The following is a 17,056-nucleotide window of genomic DNA, read 5'->3' as shown; positions in this document are numbered from 1 at the left end:
CTATTTTAAGGGGTAATCATTCGGAGGAAATTTCTCCCAAAAGTCATCAGATTACCCTCACTCAACAATTGAAAAGACAAAGAAAGTTGATAAAATAAGCTTTAATTTTCATGTGTGTCTCGAACACCTCAATGGAGAGTATTAAAAATTGTGAGCATTTTTCCTGACTTTCTGAAGTGGGGGCATTTATCATTGGGGTCTATGGCAGTTTTATTGTATGGCCATAGGGGCACTGTTAAAACTTATGGACAGTGTCGGACAGTAGGTGGCGCTTTTCAAACAACGCAGCATCTATTTTTTTTTTTTTTTTTAGAGATCATCGAAATAGCCTACTGCGTCGTAACTGACAAATTGTCACGAAGTATGACATGTTTATAAAAGTTGGTATAAAGAGCCTACGTGTATTTTCAAAATGTCGAGTTTTTTTTCTGAAAAGAGAGGTTTTTGGTATTTTTTTGGTATTTTATTTTTAGTTCCAAGATTTAAACTTGGTGATATGAATGTGGCCTATTTTCGAGTAGTATAATAGGGGTGTAAGTGGCGCCACCAACGTCAAAAAATAGGGCCCCCCCCAAAAAAAAAAAAAAAAAAATACTACTACTAAGGGGCCATTCAGAATTTTCAATGTTTTAAAATTTCGACTTTATTTCCAAATTATTTTGACCCACCCACCCACCCTAATTTCGATTTATAAAAAAACTGATTTGTTACGCAGTATTAATAAACAAAACATGTACATGTACATGTACATGTACATGTACATGCACTTGCATGTACATCATTACATCCCACTGGCGGGCCTGTGCCGGTTGCGTGTCCTTCGGAAAGACTTGGATCTTTTTTTCCATGAAAAGTGAATTTCGAATTTCAATTATTTAGCTTGACCCACCCACCCACAATTTGAAAAATAGTCGAAATTTTAAACATTGAAAATTCTGAATGGCCCCTAAGTGGCGCCACCAACGTCAAAAAATAGCGCCCCCCCAAAAAAAAAATATAAAAAAAAATACTACTACTAAGGGGCCATTTAGAATTTTCAATGTTTAAAAATTTCGACTTTATTTCCAATTATTTTGACCCACCCACCCACCCCTAATTTCGATTTAAAAAAAAACTGATTTGTTACGCAGTATTAATAAACAAAACATGTACATTTACATGTACATGTACATGCACTTGCATGTACATCATTACATCCCACTGGCGGGCCTGTGCGGGTTGCGTGTCCTTTCGGAAAGACTTGGATTTTTTTTCCATGAAAAGTGAATTTCGATTTCAATTATTTAGCTTGACCCACCCACCCACATTTGGAAAATAGTCGAAATTTTAAAACATTGAACATTCTGAATGGCCCCTAAGTGGCGCCACCAACGTCAAAAAATAGCGCCCCCCCCCCAAAAAAAAAAACAAAAAATACAAAAAAATACTACTACTAAGGGGCCATTCAGAATTTTCAATGTTTTAAAATTTCGACTTTATTCCAAATTATTTTGACCCACCCACCCACCCCTAATTTCGATTCATAAAAAACTGATTTGTTACGCAGTATTAAAAAACAAAACAGGTACATGTTCATGTACATGTACATGCACTTGCATGTACATCATTACATCCCACTGGCGGGCCTGTGCGGGTTGCGTGTCCTTTCGGAAAGACTTGGATCTTTTTTTCCATGAAAAGTGAATTCGATTTTCAATTATTTAGCTTGACCCACCCACCCACAATTTGGAAAAATAGTCGAAATTTTCAAACATTGAAAATTCTGAATGGCCCCTAATATATATATTACAATGTACATCTTTATTTTCCCCGGTATGTTATTGCATGGCGTTTCTTACGTCAATTGGAAATAGAGCCATGAATAATGGTATAGTCATAGTGATCGAACGAAACTTCGTTTTGATTAGGACAATAGTCAGTTGCTAAATATTTATTGATTTATGACACAGACCTTGGTTTAGTTTTGGATACTACCGTAGACCTGCCGAGCGGCTGTAAATATCAAACTTAACCAAAGTTGAAAAAATAGAGATAAAAAAAAATCAAAAGTTATGTGCTAGCCAAGCTTTCAGGGGTCGGTCTGAGCCATAACAATGCCCCAGCCCGCCCTTAGTTCTCTTCTGGGCTCTCGGGTGTCCCGGCCAATACACACTTCCTTCCCTGTCCATCCATATAACCCCGGAGGGCCAGGCACCATGTAAAAGCAAGAGCTAAGGGAGGAACAGGGCGGCCCCTAAGCCCTGATCCTCCGAGTGGACCACATGCCCTGAACCTATACGAAGGCGCCAACCTGGAACTCACGGACAGTACCAGCCGCAGAGCTTACCGATTAAGCTAAGGTACCGTTGGTAATTTACGACGGGAAATTAACATCTTATAATGACTGAATAGAACGCGTGCGTTGAAAAGCAAAAAGACACCGACGGGATTCGATACCGGGCTCCGCGATTCGTGGACGACGAATCTAACCACTCGGCCATCAGGCTTCCTTGGAATTCTCCTCAAAAACAATTTGTCTTAATAATAGGCGGAGAAACCCGAAGCATTGCTGTGTGCATCTGTTTTGGCTCCATGGGCGAACAGAATCGAAGTCGATATTTCGGGCAATAATGAATCCTGTAAGTCGGCCTACGCCGGCCAAATCAGGATTTGCATGCCCTCAAATTCTTCATTATTTGAGCGTATTGTGGGCCACGAACTTGAGGGTTCCTACAAACTATGAGTGGAAGCCGTGCACTGGAACTTGAGCTTGTATTTCTGTACAATTTGGATGAAATTGAGGTCCTAAAGCGCCCTAGTTTGCAAAGGAGTGTAGGCATCGTTTTTCAAAATGGCGATGGGCTTCAGGACTATTTTAAGGGGTAATCATTCGGAGGAAATTTCTCCCAAAAGTCATCAGATTACCCTCACTCAACAATTGAAAAGACAAAGAAAGTTGATAAAATAAGCTTTAATTTTCATGTGTGTCTCGAACACCTCAATGGAGAGTATTAAAAATTGTGAGCATTTTTCCTGACTTTCTGAAGTGGGGGCATTTATCATTGGGGTCTATGGCAGTTTATTGTATGGCCATAGGGGCACTGTTAAAACTTATGGACGGTGTCGGACAGTAGGTGGCGCTTTTCAAACAACTCAGCATCTATTTTTTTTTTTGTTAGAGATCATCGAAATAGCCTACTGCGTCGTAACTGACAAATTGTCACGAAGTATGACATGTTTATAAAAGTTGGTATAAAGAGCCTACGTGTATTTTCAAAATGTCGAGTTTTTTTCTGAAAAGAGAGGTTTTGGGTATTTTTTTGGTATTTTATTTTTAGTTCCAAGATTTAAACTTGGTGATATGAATGTGGCCTATTTTCGAGTAGTATAATAGGGGTGTAAGTGGCGCCACCAACGTCAAAAAATAGGGCCCCCCAAAAAAAAAAATAAAAAAAAAATACTACTACTAAGGGGCCATTCAGAATTTTCAATGTTTTAAAATTTCGACTTTATTTCCAAATTATTTTGACCCACCCACCCACCCCTAATTTCGATTTATAAAAAAACTGATTTGTTACGCAGTATTAAAAACAAAACATGTACATGTACATGTACATGTACATGTACATGCACTTGCATGTACATCATTACATCCCACTGGCGGGCCTGTGCGGGGTGCGTGTCCTTTCGGAAAGACTTGGATCTTTTTTTCCATGAAAAGTGAATTTCGATTTTCAATTATTTAGCTTGACCCACCCACCCACAATTTGGAAAAATAGTCGAAATTTAAAACATAGAAAATTCTGAATGGCCCCTAAGTGGCGCCACCAACGTCAAAAAATAGCGCCCCCCCCAAAAAAAAAAATATAAAAAAAAATACTACTACTAAGGGGCCATTCAGAATTTTCAATGTTTAAAAATTTCGACTTTATTTCCAAATTATTTTGACCCACCCACCCACCCCTAATTTCGATTTATAAAAAAACTGATTTGTTACGCAGTATTAATAAACAAAACATGTACATGTACATGTACATGTACATGTACATGCACTTGCATGTACATCATTACATCCCACTGGCGGGCCTGTGCGGGTTGCGTGTCCTTTCGGAAAGACTTGGATCTTTTTTTCCATGAAAAGTGAATTTCGATTTTCAATTATTTAGCTTGACCCACCCACCCACAATTAGGAAAAATAGTCGAAATTTTAAAACATTGAAAATTCTGAATGGCCCCTAAGTGGCGCCACCAACGTCCAAAAATCGCCCCCCCCCAAAAAAAAAAAAAAAATACAAAAAAAAATACTACTACTAAGGGGCCATTCAGAATTTTCAATGTTTTAAAATTTCGACTTTATTTCCAAATTATTTTGACCCACCCACCCACCCCTAATTTCGATTCATAAAAAAACTGATTTGTTACGCAGTATTAAAAAACAAAACAGGTACATGTTCATGTACATGTACATGCACTTGCATGTACATCATTACATCCCACTGGCGGGCCTGTGCGGGGTGCGTGTCCTTTCGGAAAGACTTGGATCTTTTTTTCCATGAAAAGTGAATTTCGATTTTCAATTATTTAGCTTGACCCACCCACCCACAATTTGGAAAAATAGTCGAAATTTTAAAACATTGAAAATTCTGAATGGCCCCTAAGTGGCGCCACCAACGTCAAAAAATAGCGCCCCCCCCCCCAAAAAAAAATATAAAAAAAAATACTACTACTAAGGGGCCATTCAGAATTTTCAATGTTTAAAAATTTCGACTTTATTTCCAAATTATTTTGACCCACCCACCCACCCACCCCTAATTTCGATTCATAAAAAAACTGATTTGTTACGCAGTATTAAAAAACAAAACATGTACATGTACATGTACATGTACATGCACTTGCATGTACATCATTACATCCCACTGGCGTGCCTGTGCGGGTTGCGTGTCCTTTCGGAAAGACTGGATCTTTTTTTCCATGAAAAGTGAATTTCGATTTTCTATTATTTAGCTTGACCCACCCACCCACAATTTGGAAAAATAGTCGAAATTTTAAAACATTGAAAATTCCGAATGGCCCCTAAGTGGCGCCACCAACGTCAAAAAATAGCGCCCCCCCAAAAAAAAAATATAAAAAAAAATACTACTACTAAGGGGCCATTCAGAATTTTCAATGTTTAAAAATTTCGACTTTATTTCCAAATTATTTTGACCCACCCACCCACCCCTAATTTCGATTTATAAAAAAACTGATTTGTTACGCAGTATTTAAAAACAAAACATGTACATGTACATGTACATGTACATGCACTTGCATGTACATCATTACATCCCACTGGCGGGCCTGTGCGGGTTGCGTGTCCTTTCGGAAAGACTTGGATCTTTTTTCCATGAAAAGTGAATTTCGATTTTCAATTATTTAGCTTGACCCACCCACCCACAATTAGGAAAAATAGTCGAAATTTTAAAACATTGAAAATTCTGAATGGCCCCTAAGTGGCGCCACCAACGTCCAAAAATAGCGCCCCCCCCCCCCCCAAAAAAAATAAAAAATACAAAAAAAATACTACTACTAAGGGGCCATTCAGAATTTTCAATGTTTTAAAATTTCGACTTTATTTCCAAATTATTTTGACCCACCCACCCACCCCTAATTTCGATTCATAAAAAAACTGATTTGTTACGCAGTATTAAAAAACAAAACAGGTACATGTTCATGTACATGTACATGCACTTGCATGTACATCATTACATCCCACTGGCGGGCCTGTGCGGGGTGCGTGTCCTTTCGGAAAGACTGGATCTTTTTTTCCATGAAAAGTGAATTTCGATTTTCAATTATTTAGCTTGACCCACCCACCCACAATTTGGAAAAATAGTCGAAATTTTAAAACATTGAAAATTCTGAATGGCCCCTAAGTGGCGCCACCAACGTCAAAAAATAGCGCCCCCCCCCAAAAAAAAAATATAAAAAAAAATACTACTACTAAGGGGCCATTCAGAATTTTCAATGTTTAAAAATTTCGACTTTATTTCCAAATTATTTTGACCCACCCACCCACCCACCCCTAATTTCGATTCATAAAAAAACTGATTTGTTACGCAGTATTAAAAAACAAAACATGTACATGTACATGTACATGTACATGCACTTGCATGTACATCATTACATCCCACTGGCGTGCCTGTGCGGGTTGCGTGTCCTTTCGGAAAGACTTGGATCTTTTTTTCCATGAAAAGTGAATTTCGATTTTCTATTATTTAGCTTGACCCACCCACCCACAATTGGAAAAATAGTCGAAATTTTAAAACATTGAAAATTCTGAATGGCCCCTAAGTGGCGCCACCAACGTCAAAAAATAGCGCCCCCCCCAAAAAAAAATATAAAAAAAAATACTACTACTAAGGGGCCATTCAGAATTTTCAATGTTTAAAAATTTCGACTTTATTTCCAAATTATTTTGACCCACCCACCCACCCCTAATTTCGATTTATAAAAAAACTGATTTGTTACGCAGTATTTAAAAACAAAACATGTACATGTACATGTACATGTACATGCACTTGCATGTACATCATTACATCCCACTGGCGGGCCTGTGCGGGTTGCGTGTCCTTTCGGAAAGACTTGGATCTTTTTTTCCATGAAAAGTGAATTTCGATTTTCAATTATTTAGCTTGACCCACCCACCCACAATTAGGAAAAATAGTCGAAATTTTAAAACATTGAACATTCTGAATGGCCCCTAAGTGGCGCCACCAACGTCAAAAAATAGCGCCCCCCCCCCAAAAAAAACCAAAAAATACAAAAAAAATACTACTACTAAGGGGCCATTCAGAATTTTCAATGTTTTAAAAGTTCGACTTTATTTCCAAATTATTTTGACCCACCCACCCACCCCTAATTTCGATTCATAAAAAAACTGATTTGTTACGCAGTATTAAAAAAACAAAACAGGTACATGTTCATGTACATGTACATGCACTTGCATGTACATCATTACATCCCACTGGCGGGCCTGTGCGGGTTGCGTGTCCTTTCGGAAAGACTTGGATCTTTTTTTCCATGAAAAGTGAATTTCGATTTTCAATTATTTAGCTTGACCCACCCACCCACAATTTGGAAAAATAGTCGAAATTTTCAAACATTGAAAATTCTGAATGGCCCCTAATATATATATTACAATGTACATCTTTATTTTCCCCGGTATGTTATTGCATGGCGTTTCTTACGTCAATTGGAAATAGAGCCATGAATAATGGTATAGTCATAGTGATCGAACGAAACTTCGTTTTGATTAGGACAATAGTCAGTTGCTAAATATTTATTGATTGATGACACAGACCTTGGTTTAGTTTTGGATACTACCGTAGACCTGCCGAGCGGCTGTAAATATCAAACTTAACCAAAGTTGAAAAAAATATAGATAAAAAAAAAATCAAAAAGTTATGTGCTAGCCAAGCTTTCAGGGGTCGGTCTGAGCCATAACAATGCCCCAGCCCGCCCCTTAGTTCTCTTCTGGGCTCTCGGGTGTCCCGGCCAATACACACTTCCTTCCCTGTCCATCCATATAACCCCGGAGGGCCAGGCACCATGTAAAAGCAAGAGCTAAGGGAGGAACAGGGCGGCCCCTAAGCCCTGATCCTCCGAGTGGACCACATGCCCTGAACCTATACGAAGGCGCCAACCTGGAACTCACGGACAGTACCAGCCGCAGAGCTTACCGATTAAGCTAAGGTACCGTTGGTAATTTACGACGGGAAATTAAACATCTTATAATGACTGAATAGAACGCGTGCGTTGAAAAGCAAAAAGACACCGACGGGCTTCGATACCGGGCTCCGCGATTCGTGGACGACGAATCTAACCACTCGGCCATCAGGCTTCCTTGGAATTCTCCTCAAAAACAATTTGTCTTAATAATAGGCGGAGAAACCCGGAGCATTGCTGTGTGCATCTGTTTTGGCTCCATGGGCGAACAGAATCGAAGTCGATATTTCGGGCAATAATGAATCAACTGTTTTGTTTGGAAAATTGTATACGGCAGCCTCATTAGTGGTAGGCCGTGTGCTAAACATGTCTTGTCGTTACGCGACAATGAACACTATTATTATGTAGCCTGAAACAGGTATTAGGGGCGGATCTCGAAATTTTGGCGGACTGGGGGGAAGGAGTCAGGCCCGTTAGATGTTTATATCCGATCTTATCATTTTTCATAATTGTATAGCCTATACATTATTCTGTGTGTGTCAGAGCGGGATTGGCGGGGCGGGAGGTTCGACCCCTGCTCTGGATCCGCGCCTGACTTCTATTCTTTGTATTTTGGACAGGGACAGATACGGATTCTCAACTCCGCCACTACTACTTTAGTATTGTGCGGACATTTTTAAAAAAGGAAACGATAATTGTTTTGACAGATTTTTTAAAAACAGTTTAAATCAGGCCTGTATCGCGTTCGCTTTTGATCAATCCTTCATCAGCCTGTGATCAGACATTATTTTCGTGCAAAATAATGTGAAGAGCAAGTTTTCATCCTTTACTCTCAAAATACGAATATTGAAATGTAAACAAAAACAACCCTACACCAGGACACCACATTGCACTAGGGACGCTGTTCACGTTACCGATGTGCATCCTTTATGATAGCGCTTCGCTCGTACCCCCGCCCTGCAAATAGGGCCCAAGTCGCTTGGCCGGTGTCATAATTATGAAAATCGGACTCCAATGAAAATCGGACTCTTTTCCCCTATTTATTGGTTGATCACTCGCAAGTGAAAGGTCCCTCTCCCATAATGGTCCTTAAAATAACATAATAATCGCACTTATGTGCATGCGCAATATTACCAATATATGAGTCCATATTTCATGGAGTCTGATATTCAGGCTACACCGCGAGGCAGTCTAGGTGGAGGCCAGTAAATCGGTCCGAAATTGCCTACGCCGGCCAAATCAGGATTTGAATGCCCTCAAATTCTTCATTATTTGAGCGTATTGTGGGCTACGAACTTGAGGGTTCCTACAAACTATGAGTGGAAGCCGTGCACTGGAACTTGAGCTTGTATTTCTGTACAATTTGGATGAAATTGAGGCCCTAAAAGCGCCCTAGTTTGCAAAGGAGTGTAGGCATCGTTTTTCAAAATGGCGATTGGCTTCAGGACTATTTTAAGGGGTAATCATTCGGAGGAAATTTCTCCCAAAAGTCATCAGATTACCCTCACTCAACAATTGAAAAGACAAAGAAAGTTGATAAAATAAGCTTTAATTTTCATGTGTGTCTCGATCACCTCAATGGAGAGTATTAAAAATTGTGAGCATTTTTCCTGACTTTCTGAAGTGGGGGCATTTATCATTGGGGTCTATGGCAGTTTATTGTATGGCCATAGGGGCACTGTTAAAACTTATGGACAGTGTAGGACAGTAGGTGGCGCTTTTCAAACAACGCAGCATCTATTTTTTTTTTTAGAGATCATCGAAATAGCCTACTGCATCGTCACTGACAAATTGTCACGAAGTATGACATTTTTTATAAAAGTTGGTATAAAGAGCCTACGTGTATTTTCAAAATGTCGAGTTTTTTTCTGAAAAGAGAGGTTTTTGGTATTTTTTTGGTATTTTATTTTTAGTTCCAAGATTTAAACTTGGTGATATGTATGTGGCCTATTTTCGAGTAGTATAATAGGGGTGTTAGTGGTGCCACCAACGTCAAAAAATAGCGCCCCCCCCCAAAAAAAAAAAAAAAAAAAAATACTAATACTAAGGGGCCATTCAGAATTTTCAATGTTTTAAAATTTCGACTTTATTTCCAAATTATTTTGACCCACCCACCCACCCCTAATTTCGATTAATAAAAAAACTGATTTGTTACGCAGTATTAAAAAACAAAACATGTACATGTACATGTACATGTACGTGTACATGCACTTGCATGTACATCATTACATCCCACTGGCGGGCCTGTGCGGGTTGCGTGTCCTTTCGGAAAGACTTGGATCTTTTTTTCCATGAAAAGTGAATTTCGATTTTCAATTATTTAGCTTGACCCACCCACCCACAATTTGGAAAAATAGTCGAAATTTTAAAACATTGAAAATTCTGAATGGCCCCTAAGTGGCGCCACCAACGTCAAAAAATAGCGCCCCCCCAAAAAAAAAAAAGAATAAAAAAAAAAAAAAAAATACTACTACCAAGGGGCCATTCAGAATTTTCAATGTTTTAAAATTTCGACTTTATTTCCAAATTATTTTGACCCACCCACCCACCCCTAATTTCGATTTATAAAAAAACTGATTTGTTACGCAGTATTAAAAAACAAAACATGTACATGTACATGTACATGTACATGCACTTGCATGTACATCATTACATCCCACTGGCGGGCCTGTGCGGGTTGCGTGTGCTTTCGGAAAGACTTGGATCTTTTTTTCCATGAAAAGTGAATTTCGATTTTCAATTATTTAGCTTGACCCACCCACCCACAATTTGGAAAAATAGTCGAAATTTTAAAACATTGAACATTCTGAATGGCCCCTAATATAAAAAAATATATATTACAATGTACATCCTTATTTTCCCCGGTATGTTATTGCATGGCGTTTCTTACGTCAATTGGAAATGGAGCCATGAATAATGGTATAGTCATAGTGATCGAACGAAACTTCGTTTTGATTAGGAAAATAGTCAGTTGCTAAATATTTATTGATTGATGACACAGACCTTGGTTTAGTTTTGGATACTACCGTAGACCTGCCGAGCGGCTGTAAATATCAAGCTTAACCAAAGTTGAAAAAAATAGAGATAAAAAAAAATCAAAAAGTTATGTGCTAGCCAAGCTTTCAGGGGTCGGTCTGAGCCATAACAATGCCCCAGCCCGCCCCTTAGTTCTCTTCTGGGCTCTCGGGTGTCCCGGCCAATACACACTTCCTTCCCTGTCCATCCATATAACCCCGGAGGGCCAGGCACCATGTAAAAGCAAGAGCTAAGGGAGGAACAGGGCGGCCCCTAAGCCCTGATCCTCCGAGTGGACCACATGCCCTGAACCTATACGAAGGCGCCAACCTGGAACTCACGGACAGTACCAGCCGCAGAGCTTACCGATTAAGCTAAGGTACCGTTGGTAATTTACGACGGGAAATTAAACATCTTATAATGACTGAATAGAACGCGTGCGTTGAAAAGCAAAAAGACACCGACGGGATTCGATACCGGGCTCCGCGATTCGTGGACGACGAATCTAACCACTCGGCCATCAGGCTTCCTTGGAATTCTCCTCAAAAACAATTTGTCTTAATAATAGGCGGAGAAACCCGGAGCATTGCTGTGTGCATCTGTTTTGGCTCCATGGGCGAACAGAATCGAAGTCGATATTTCGGGCAATAATGAATCAACTGTTTTGTTTGGAAAATTGTATACGGCAGCCTCATTAGTGGTAGGCCGTGTGCTAAACATGTCTTGTCGTTACGCGACAATGAACACTATTATTATGTAGCCTGAAACAGGTATTAGGGGCGGATCTCGAAATTTTGGCGGACTGGGGGGAAGGAGTCAGGCCCGTTAGATGTTTATATCCGATCTTATCATTTTCATAATTGTATAGCCTATACATTATTCTGTGTGTGTCAGAGCGGGATTGGCGGGGCGGGAGGGGGGGGGGGGGGGTTCGACCCCTGCTCTGGATCCGCGCCTGACTTCTATTCTTTGTATTTTGGACAGGGACAGATACGGATTCTCAACTCCGCCACTACTACTTTAGTATTGTGCGGACATTTTTAAAAAAAGGAAACGATAATTGTTTTGACAGATTTTTTAAAAACAGTTTAAATCAGGCCTGTATTGCGTTCGCTTTTCAATCCTTCATCAGCCTGTGTTCAGACATTATTTTCGTGCAAAATAATGTGAAGAGCAAGTTTTCATCCTTAACTCTCAAAATACGAATATTGAAATGTAAACAAAAACAACCCTACACCAGGACACCACATTGCACTAGGGGCGCTGTTCACGTTACCGATGTGCATCCTTTATGATAGCGCTTCGCTCGTACCCCCGCCCTGCAAATAGGGCCCAAGTCGCTTGGCCGGTGTCATAATTATGAAAATCGGACTCCAATGAAAATCGGACTCTTTTCCCCTATTTATTGGTTGATCACTCGCAAGTGAAAGGTCCCTCTCCCATAATGGTCCTTAAAATAACATAATAATCGCACTTATGTGCATGCGCAATATTACCAATATATGAGTCCATATTTCATGGAGTCTGATATTCAGGCTACACCGCGAGGCAGTCTAGGTGGAGGCCAGTAAATCGGTCCGAAATTGCCTACGCCGGCCAAATCATGATTTGAATGCCCTCAAATTCTTCATTATTTGATTGTATTGTGGGCCACGAACTTGAGGGTTCCTACAAACTATGAGTGGAAGCCGTGCACTGGAACTTGAGCTTGTATTTCTGTACAATTTGGATGAAATTGAGGCCCTAAAAGCGCCCTAGTTTGCAAAGGAGTGTAGGCATCGTTTTTCAAAATGGCGATGGGCTTCTGGACTATTTTAAGGGGTAATCATTCGGAGGAAATTTCTCCCAAAAGTCATCAGATTACCCTCACTCAACAATTGAAAAGACAAAGAAAGTTGATAAAATAAGCTTTAATTTTCATGTGTGTCTCGATCACCTCAATGGAGAGTATTAAAAATTGTGAGCATTTTTCCTGACTTTCTGAAGTGGGGGCATTTATCATTGGGGTCTATGGCAGTTTATTGTATGGCCATAGGGGCACTATTAAAACTTATGGACAGTGTCGGACAGTAGGTGGCGCTTTTCAAACAACGCAGCATCTATTTTTTTTTTTTAGAGATCATCGAAATAGCCTACTGCATGGTCACTGACAAATTGTCACGAAGTATGACATTTTTTATAAAAGTTGGTATAAAGAGCCCGTGTATTTTCAAAATGTCGAGTTTTTTTCTGAAAAGAGAGTTTTTTGGTATTTTTTTTGGTATTTTATTTTTAGTTCCAAGATTTAAACTTGGTGATATGTATGTGGCCTATTTTCGAGTAGTATAATAGGGGTGTTAGTGGCGCCACCAACGTCAAAAAATAGCGCCCCCCCCCCCCAAAAAAAAAAAAAAAAAAAAATACTACTACTAAGGGGCCATTCAGAATTTTCAATGTTTTAAAATTTCGACTTTATTTCCAAATTATTTTGACCCACCCACCCACCCCTAATTTCGATTTATAAACAAACTGATTTGTTACGCAGTATTAAAAAACAAAACATGTACATGTACATGTACATGTACTTGCATGTACATCATTACATCCCACTGGCGGGCCTGTGCGGGTTGCGTGTCCTTTCGGAAAGACTTGGATCTTTTTTTCCATGAAAAGTGAATTTCGATTTTCAATTATTTAGCTTGACCCACCCACCCACAATTTGGAAAAATAGTCGAAATTTTAAAACATTGAAAATTCTGAATAGCCCCTAAGTGGCGCCACCAACGTCAAAAAATAGCGCCCCCCCAAAAAAAAAAAAATAAAAAAAATACTACTACTAAGGGGCCATTCAGAATTTTCAATGTTTTAAAATTTCGACTTTATTTCCAAATTATTTTGACCCAACCACCCACCCCTAATTTCGATTTATAAAAAAACTGATTTGTTACGCAGTATTAAAAAACAAAACATGTACATGTACATGTACATGTACATGTACTTGCATGTACATCATTACATCCCACTGGCGGGCCTGTGCGGGTTGCGTGTCCTTTCGGAAAGACTTGGATCTTTTTTTCCATGAAAAGTGAATTTCGATTTTCAATTATTTAGCTTGACCCACCCACCCACAATTTGGAAAAATAGTCGAAATTTTAAAACATTGAAAATTCTGAATGGCCCCTAAGTGGCGCCACCAACGTCAAAAAATAGCGCTCCCCCCCCCAAATACTACTACTAAGGGGCCATTCAGAATTTTCAATGTTTTAAAAGTTCGACTTTATTTCCAAACCATTTTGACCCACCCACCCACTCCTAATTTCGATTTATAAAAAAACTGATTTGTTACGCAGTATTAAAAAACAAAACATGTACATGTACATGTACATGTACATGTACATGTACTTGCATGTACATCATTACATCCCACTGCCGGGCCTGTGCGGGTTGCGTGTCCTTTCGGAAAGACTTGGATCTTTTTTTCCATGAAAAGTGAATTTCGATTTTCAATTATTTAGCTTGACCCACCCACCCACAATTTGGAAAAATAGTCGAAATTTTAAAACATTGAAAATTCTGAATGGCCGCTAAGTGGCGCCACCAACGTCAAAAAATAGCGCTCCCCCCCCAAAAAAAAAAAAAAAAAAAAAATACTACTACTAAGGGGCCATTCAGAATTTTCAATGTTTTATAAGTTCGACTTTATTTCCAAACTATTTTGACCCACCCACCCACTCCTAATTTCGATTCATAAAAAAAATGATTTGTTACGCAGTATTAAAAAACAAAACATGTACATGTACATGTACATGTACATGCACTTGCATGTACATCATTACATCCCACTGGCGGGCCTGTGCGGGTTGCGTGTCCTTTCGGAAAGACTTGGATCTTTTTTTCCATGAAAAGTGAATTTCGATTTTCAATTATTTAGCTTGACCCACCCACCCACAATTTGGAAAAATAGTCGAAATTTTAAAACATTGAAAATTCTGAATGGCCCCTAATATATATATTACAATGTACATCCTTATTTTCCCCGGTATGTTATTGCATGGCGTTTCTTACGTCAATTGGAAATGGAGCCATGAATAATGGTATAGTCATAGTGATCGAACGAAACTTCGTTTTGATTAGGAAAATAGTCAGTTGCTAAATATTTATTGATTGATGACACAGACCTTGGTTTAGTTTTGGATACTACCGTAGACCTGCCGAGCGTCTGTAAATATCAAACTTAACCAAAGTTGAAAAAAATAGAGATAAAAAAAAATCAAAAAGTTATGTGCTAGCCAAGCTTTCAGGGGTCGGTCTGAGCCATAACAATGCCCCAGCCCGCCCCTTAGTTCTCTTCTGGGCTCTCGGGTGTCCCGGCCAATACACACTTCCTTCCCTGTCCATCCATATAACCCCGGAGGGCCAGGCACCATGTAAAAGCAAGAGCTAAGGGAGGAACAGGGCGGCCCCTAAGCCCTGATCCTCCGAGTGGACCACATGCCCTGAACCTATACGAAGGCGCCAACCTGGAACTCACGGACAGTACCAGCCGCAGAGCTTACCGATTAAGCTAAGGTACCGTTGGTAATTTACGACGGGAAATTAAACATCTTATAATGACTGAATAGAACGCGTGCGTTGAAAAGCAAAAAGACACCGACGGGATTCGATACCGGGCTCCGCGATTCGTGGACGACGAATCTAACCACTCGGCCATCAGGCTTCCTTGGAATTCTCCTCAAAAACAATTTGTCTTAATAATAGGCGGTGAAACCCGGAGCATTGCTGTGTGCATCTGTTTTGGCTCCATGGGCGAACAGAATCGAAGTCGATATTTCGGGCAATAATGAATCAACTGTTTTGTTTGGAAAATTGTATACGGCAGCCTCATTAGTGGTAGGCCGTGTGCTAAACATGTCTTGTCGTTACGCGACAATGAACACTATTATTATGTAGCCTGAAACAGGTATTAGGGGCGGATCTCGAAATTTTGGCGAACTGGGGGGGGGGGGAAGGAGTCAGGCCCGTTAGATGTTTTTATCCGATCTTATCATTTTTCATAATTGTATAGCCTATACATTATTCTGTGTGTGTCAGAGCGGGATTGGCTTGGCGGGGCGGGAGGGGGGGGGGGGGGGTTCGACCCCTGCTCTGGATCCGCGCCTGACTTCTATTCTTTGTATATTTGGACAGGGACAGATACGGATTCTCAACTCCGCCACTACTACTTTAGTATTGTGCGGACATTTTTAAAAAAAAGGAAACGATAATTGTTTTGACAGATTTTTTAAAAACAGTTTAAATCAGGCCTGTATTGCGTTCGCTTTTCAATCCTTCATCAGCCTGTGATCACCCACAATTTGGAAAAATAGTCGAAATTTTAAAACATTGAAAATTCTGAATAGCCCCTAAGTGGCGCCACCAACGTCAAAAAATAGCGCCCCCCCCAAAAAAAAAAAATAAAAAAAATACTACTACTAAGGGGCCATTCAGAATTTTCAATGTTTTAAAATTTCGACTTTATTTCCAAATTATTTTGACCCAACCACCCACCCCTAATTTCGATTTATAAAAAAACTGATTTGTTACGCAGTATTAAAAAACAAAACATGTACATGTACATGTACATGTACATGTACTTGCATGTACATCATTACATCCCACTGGCGGGCCTGTGCGGGTTGCGTGTCCTTTCGGAAAGACTTGGATCTTTTTTTCCATGAAAAGTGAATTTCGATTTTCAATTATTTAGCTTGACCCACCCACCCACAATTTGGAAAAATAGTCGAAATTTTAAAACATTGAAAATTCTGAATGGCCCCTAAGTGGCGCCACCAACGTCAAAAAATAGCGCTCCCCCCCCCCCCCAAATACTACTACTAAGGGGCCATTCAGAATTTTCAATGTTTTAAAAGTTCGACTTTATTTCCAAACTATTTTGACCCACCCACCCACTCCTAATTTCGATTTATAAAAAAAACTGATTTGTTACGCAGTATTAAAAAACAAAACATGTACATGTACATGTACATGTACATGTACTTGCATGTACATCATTACATCCCACTGCCGGGCCTGTGCGGGTTGCGTGTCCTTTCGGAAAGACTTGGATCTTTTTTTCCATGAAAAGTGAATTTCGATTTTCAATTATTTAGCTTGACCCACCCACCCACAATTTGGAAAAATAGTCGAAATTTTAAAACATTGAAAATTCTGAATGGCCGCTAAGTGGCGCCACCAACGTCAAAAAATAGCGCTCCCCCCCCCCAAAAAAAATAAAAAAAAAAATACTACTACTAAGGGGCCATTCAGAATTTTCAATGTTTTATAAGTTCGACTTTATTTCCAAACTATTTTGACCCACCCACCCACTCCTAATTTCGAT

The sequence above is a fragment of the Patiria miniata genome, unplaced genomic scaffold, assembly GCF_015706575.1.
Source record: "Patiria miniata isolate m_02_andy unplaced genomic scaffold, ASM1570657v1 HiC_scaffold_21, whole genome shotgun sequence".
Classification (NCBI taxonomy): Eukaryota; Metazoa; Echinodermata; class Asteroidea; order Valvatida; family Asterinidae; genus Patiria; species Patiria miniata.
Note: the sequence above shows the minus strand (reverse complement) of the source record.